At 32.7% G+C, this 6,657-nt stretch overlaps 2 long non-coding RNA genes across 2 annotated transcripts; one reads left to right on the forward strand and one right to left on the reverse strand.

The window, feature by feature from the left end:
- The first annotated feature begins 2,655 nt into the window (after positions 1-2,655).
- On the forward strand, positions 2,656-4,857 carry LOC134668597 (uncharacterized). The gene is made up of 3 exons (XR_010098815.1): positions 2,656-3,145; positions 3,643-3,771; positions 4,659-4,857. It is a non-coding gene; the product is annotated as an uncharacterized LOC134668597 (long non-coding RNA).
- On the reverse strand, positions 4,586-6,270 carry LOC134668598 (uncharacterized). The gene is made up of 2 exons (XR_010098816.1): positions 5,730-6,270; positions 4,586-4,810 (listed from the first exon to the last, which is right to left on the reverse strand). It is a non-coding gene; the product is annotated as an uncharacterized LOC134668598 (long non-coding RNA).
- Between the last annotated feature and the right edge of the window lie 387 nt (positions 6,271-6,657).

The raw sequence follows: 6,657 nt of genomic DNA on the forward strand, positions 1-6,657 counted from the left end.
AACCGCCCTTGAAACAAATTCTGTACCTTTATCAGATTGGATGTGACGGGGAACAGAGTTGGCTTCAGTAAATATGCTTTCAAAACATTGTTTAACAGTTGCTGAATCCTTCTTCTTCATGGCTCTTGCAAAAGCATATTTACTGAATACATCAATAACACAAAGAATATATTTGTACCCATCATTATATTGACTATAAGTACTCATATCACTTAAATCGGCTTGCCAAAGTTCATTAAAGTTCGAGAGAATGTATTTATTTCTAGTAAATCGTCTATGAGTAGGTTTATGCAACGTGTACGTATCTTGAGATTGTAACCATTTTTTCACTTCCTCTTTGTTCATTTGACCTTTCATTTCCTTTGATAAATTATTTAAACTGCTATAGCCAGCTGGATTAGAGACATCATAGTAGATTCTGTTAATGTCTAATAAGGAGTCCATCTTTCCCACTCTATTTTCTTTCCGGATCGCTTTTGCTCCCGTGTAGCAAGAGGTGTAGAAGTATTATTATCTTTATCTGTTGAGGCTCTCGTCTTCACAGATGTGGAGGGGGTAAAGGGTTCAATCAAAGGAGTACCATTAATAAATGCTAAATTTGTAGGATTACCTATGCATGACCTAGGCACTTCGATATCTTTTAAAAGTAAAGCAAACACTTCCCATCCAATTGGCTTAGGACGTTTAAGACATCTAACGGTGTCGCTTACCAAATCAGTAATATTACTATTTTGAATGGTTTGGTTATTTATAACAACTTCACCAGTCTGTTTCCACCAAATTTTCGGTTTACTTGAAACAATGTAATCTAACAACGTTCGAGCTTTTTTTTCATAAGATTTAGGTAATATGTTTATAATTTTTGATGGACTAATTGGCATTAGCCTTTTTGTTCACTTTTGTTTTTATAATATCATTACTTTCGTTGATGACTTGATCTACCCCTCCATCACGATGGGTATTCTAAACGGTTTTCGATCTGTTTCAATAAAATGTAGAAATCTTTGTAATGCTTGAGAATATAACGTCCACTTTTCGCGATCATTCATTTTACATTTAAGGATCTTTTGCATCTCTCCATCTAGCCGAGATGAGGAATTTTCGGGTGGACTCTCATTCCGTTTCAGTCTTTCAATAAAATCTGATTCTACTAATAAATTTTTTTTTGTGTTTTCCATTTTGTTTATGATAAAGAGTTCACTAAAGCACTTAAAACTGCACCTAAAATAATAGGTAGAAATGCACCTCCTTTTTGAACTATAACAGTTTTTCTTATTTTATGTTTCCCTTTCGAAACTAATTTTCTTAAAATATCTTTATATTTTTTTAGTTTCGTCTTTTCTTTTTTTTCTAATGGAATTTTCCCATTTAGGACGTTATAAATACACTCACAAATAATGTTGATCTCTTCATCGTCACAAGATTTAAGTAACGCAGTACGATATTTGGGTTTAAGCAACTGCAATGCTTCAAGTAAATGTTTATATGTGTTTACTCTTGCATGCATCATGTAGAACTGACTAAAATATGCTGATTTTTATCATATTTAAACCCCTTTTTAGGTACATACACTGTGCAATGCCCATCGAACGGAAATATTTTTGTTTTGAAACGGCATATGTCATTTGTATTTTGTTTCAGGTCAATCATGAGCCTCCTTTGTAGCATCTTTGTAGGCTTCGTCCACAAACTTTGAGTTTTCTGGGTAAACTTGTCGTGACAGGTAGCGTATTTGAGTTTTATCCCTGGGATTTTTAAAAAATACAATGTAGCTTGTATTCAATGAAATATCACGTTAACCTCGACCTTGATGAAATATGTTTTGTGCAATATAACAAACACTTAAGTTTCTATGATGACTACCTTTCGTAAAAATGTCAACGATTCGTCCATCTGATTCTCTCATCAAATCATCTATAATAAGAAGTTTAGGTTTCTTCCCATCAAAAATTGAAAAATCTGGTATTCCTTGACTATAATTTACATTTTCCAGATTGTAGAGAGGTTGCATTTCATCATAACACCAAATAATTTCATCAAATTCAACATTACATATCTCTTTGGAGTTATTCAAAAAGTTTGTGACAAATTGAGTTTTACCACAGCCACTAGGACCTGCGACAATGGTGGTGAAAGGATGATAAAAGTGAATCATTATTAAATATCGTAATCTATGTCTATGTGTGTGTGTGTGGGTGAGTGTTGATATGTTAACGGATGGACTTTAAATGGTAATATTCAGAAAGAAGATTACTATTTAAACAACTCAGATATAGTAGAAAAAAACAAAAGGATTACGTAAAAAAATAAATTTATTATATATGATCACACTTTTAACATTAATTTTTTTGTTTCTTATTTACAAAACTACCTTAAAAGATACAATAAAATAAAATTCATACATTTTTTTTACATGTTTACAAGTAATATCTTAAAAATATATAATGTACAAACAATAATTTGGAATTCGAATGTTCTGTGTGATTAAATTACAACTTTGAAACTTTTTAATTATTGCGGTATTTTATAATGACCCCACGCAAGAGTGTCAGAAGAGTTTTCTAATAAGTATCGTTTTGTATCTTCATGCGATAATGATATTTTATTTATTTTTTGAGTGAATATTATATGTTTTATAGACTACAGCCGTATTCATAAACAGTTAGAGCATTGATCATCAGTTGCTGATAACCGGATGTCACAAAACGTGATTCATAAACACTTTTTAGCGCTAAACAGTTGATCATCTCTTTATTAAATCCTCGGAAAGTTACGGAGCCGAGGACCCTTCTTTATCTGTTTATTATCTGCTATTTTACAAGATGGCGGTCACGAAACAGCTGATTTTGGCAAGAGTGACAAGAGCAAGAGCAAATAGTACGTTTTGGTTAAAATCCCAAATGTGAATGGAAAACAACTTTAATATGTGCAATTACGTATTACATACCTGGATATAGTGCGAAAATGGCGCGAAACCTAAATATCCCGCTTTTTATAAGTTGTTTATGTGATTTTGTGTATGGTGATTTTCGTTTAACCAAAATATCGAAGAAGGCAACAGAATTCTATGATCGCGTAGTCGGAAAAATGCATCATAAACGGAGCGAGTTCCTCCCTCACAGCTATTAGGCGTTTGGAGAAATAGGTAAACCGCCAGATTCACTTAAATCTATGCGGGCCAGCTTCATTGCTCGCCATACAATCGCATTTTCGAAACCAAGTTTGGCTTGGCAAGTAATATTAGAGCGTTCCATGTTCCTAATTAAAAATATTTGGAGGAGTCGCCATCGTCGGACACGGCGAGGACTTACTTATATTTGTGCGTAAACCCTTTAGTTATTCATTATTACCACTTGCCAGAAACGTTGTTTTTAATTTAAGATCAGGGTGTTCGCATTTCGCAAACTTAAATTTAATTGCATTTCTTGCGCACATTATACCTACCTATATAATATTATAGACCCTGTAAGAGTACATCAATCTCGTTCATAGTTTGCAATTGAATAACTAACCATTATACCTAATGAGATTATAATATTTACCATAAGTTAACTTGTTTTATAGACATATTTAACCGACTGTGTTTAATAAAAAATATCACAGGTAAGTAGGCACTACTTAAAAGTATCAACTTATTTACAGGTAAAAGAAGTGTGCACTCTTGTCAGTCTGGTAAAGTGATGAAAAATCTGAAAAAGTCACGGGTATATGCAGTCATTGCATAGGCAGTTTGCTCAATATTGGCTTTGAGCATAACAATTTGGCCTCCAGGTAAAAATATTGCAAGCTGAACTTTATAGAATGAAAGTTTCATTTATGTCAACTAATTATTCAGTATAGTCATCCAGGTTGGATTCTATACCTACCTGTTCTTGACGCTAAGGTTTCCAGTGCTCCCAAAAATGCACTGTCGGTTATTTGTAACTCCGCTAGTTGCCTGTAGGCTGCAGTGCTTAATATCAGATGGGCAGCACTAAACTTGTCCTTGTCATTGTCTGGTATTCAAAAATACCTTTTAATTTTATTCTACATAAGAACCATTAATTACCAATATTATTTTTGAACTTCTTTGAACTAGGTACATAGCATGAACTTACCTATGAATATCTACTTTACTTTATATAAATTGTACACTTTCATCAGAACAATATTGCAAACACATGAATATCATAAATATGTGCAAAATAGGGTCCTACTTTCCTATTTAGAACTCTCAAAATGATTTGCTATTATGGTATTTATATGAAAATTTATTTTCTAATAATAATCTGGTGCTTTATTTTATACATGGTATGGTGTGACATAATTTATTTTAAGTACAGGAAACATCCCTATTAGACTGCTAGATACATTTAAGATTTTATTGCATTGTAATTAGAAAAATGGAATTTTGAGTATTTCAATATGGGTACAGTCGCCTGCAATAATATGTTACTCTTCGAAGGCTGCAAAAATGTGCAATGCTCTTATGGGCCTTTGTTGTGTAACATATTATTGCAGGTGACTGTAAATCATTAATAAAAATTGTACAAACCTTAACCTTGTAAGTCAAAAAATATATTTAATTAGTAAAATAAAACACCAATTAAATTAGAACAATTTTATTACTTCAACCTAAATCAAGCTAGGTTTTCATTTTGATGTTTTTTTTCTTTTAGGTTTCTTGCTGATTTCCTGCTGGGACTTGCAGTGTACGGAGTCAGTTACACTTCTCTGACCAATATTCACAGCTGTTCACAGGCCACAGCTTTTCTTCCAAAGCCTGGAGTTATTCAACAATAACAGTGGCTAATGATGGTACTTTCAGGATCTGAAAAGATGCAATAATTTGAATAAAAGTATTTTTGTATTCAACAATTTTCTTTAATTTTTAGCTTATGATATAATGGATGTACTTAAGTTAGGGTCACATGATTCAATATAGTTATGGTAACTAAGTATCATTTTAAGCTATAGACAGAGATCAATATGACTTCATTTATTATTCATTACCTATTAGGTACTATAATATGATATCATTGTACATTGACCTTGCAAACTCTCTGGAATAGATGTCCAAACTGTCTGATGAGATATAGATTAGCCAACTTAATTATAACAAACTGTACGCAGAAAACATCTTATTTTTAATCAGCAGGTACACAGTATCTATACACACACCCGTACACTGGTATTTAAATACTGCCTAATTTGTGAACCATCCTTCCTCGTAGTAAGTAGGTTGGCTAGGTGATCGAGTATAATAACCATCGCATTGTTCCATGCATAAAATAAATACCATTACAAAATTATTACTAATGACACGATGACAAGAAGTAAACTCGCGACACAACGGCTTGTTACAATAAAACATCACTTGTACATATAATTATCATTTGGTTCCATTGTATGGTTAAGAAATATAATACCTATAATAGGTAGGTACCTATGCATAATTTTAAACAAATACACCAAGCTCCACAAAGCACGGATAAATTTACCAAATTTATAAGTGTTATAACCTTTAAATAATGTCAAAGCCGTCAATGCAAGTGTCAATCTTAACATGTTCAGATACTACATTTTATGTTACGTACCTATGTCTATAATATATTATAAATAGATGGTCATGCCCAAAATTTGAACTGTACCTAGAGTTATCATCAAAATCGCTGCAGACTTTTCTTTGTCTAACTCTAAACACTGCAGGTATGTAAGGTAAACAAGAAAGTATAGGACATTGTTCATACCTGATTTAGTGAGTCTGAATGGACTTCGTTTTGTTGACCCGTTGTGAATTTCTGCCGCAACCAGAATAAATTAGTGTGAACTCATGAACCATTATTCAATGGTTCTTCTTGCGGAGGCGAGTGGGGTCTGGTACGGTATCTGGCTTCGACTTCTTCTCTTCGCTAATTATGCACTTCTCGGTTAGTTTGAAAGAACCCCACTTCTTTCGACTCCATTCCACATAATATTTAAACTAAAAGCAATAAGATATAGGTATATCAACATTGCAGTGAACTCATATTATTACTTGTTGCTGTATAAGATACTTGTCTGTAAACGTAGTTACTCACCAAGTTTTATAAAATTTCCGGCCATGCAGCAATCTTTAATTATTTTTGTGGCACAGAAGCTATTTTAATAAGAGATAATTCCGAAAATTAGTCAAAATAGTAAATCAACTTCTTCATGATATTACGATTGGCCGCTAGTGCTGCTGTCAAACTTTTTTTTTAATTTAATGTTCAGCCATATTTTAGTCTATGATGCGCCAAGATGCCAACATAACGCGTCTAATCTGGTTATTAGTTAAGAAGCCCCTAATAAACGTTTATAAATCATGGTTCTTATCAACGGCTTACTAAGCCTAAACAGCGGATTAGCTAATAAGCTGATCATTCCTCATTTAAGGATTTTTTATGAATACGGCTGTTAAATCTTAGCATTTGAGCGCGTTGCAAATTTTTATTAAATAAACACGTTTTGTAATTGTCAAGAGTAAATTTTTTTGTAACACATTTATTGACTCCTTTGGCTTTTGATAAAACACCGTATTTTTCAGTTTTCTCATCATTCTCGTCATATTTTTCAACATCTAAGGTATACATTTTAGATCTCAGACCTACGAATTCTTTTAAAATTCTACCATTATTTTCATCTTTGAAAAACCCT

The sequence above is a fragment of the Cydia fagiglandana genome, chromosome 11 (genome assembly GCF_963556715.1).
Source record: "Cydia fagiglandana chromosome 11, ilCydFagi1.1, whole genome shotgun sequence".
In the NCBI taxonomy this organism is placed as follows: Eukaryota; Metazoa; Arthropoda; class Insecta; order Lepidoptera; family Tortricidae; genus Cydia; species Cydia fagiglandana.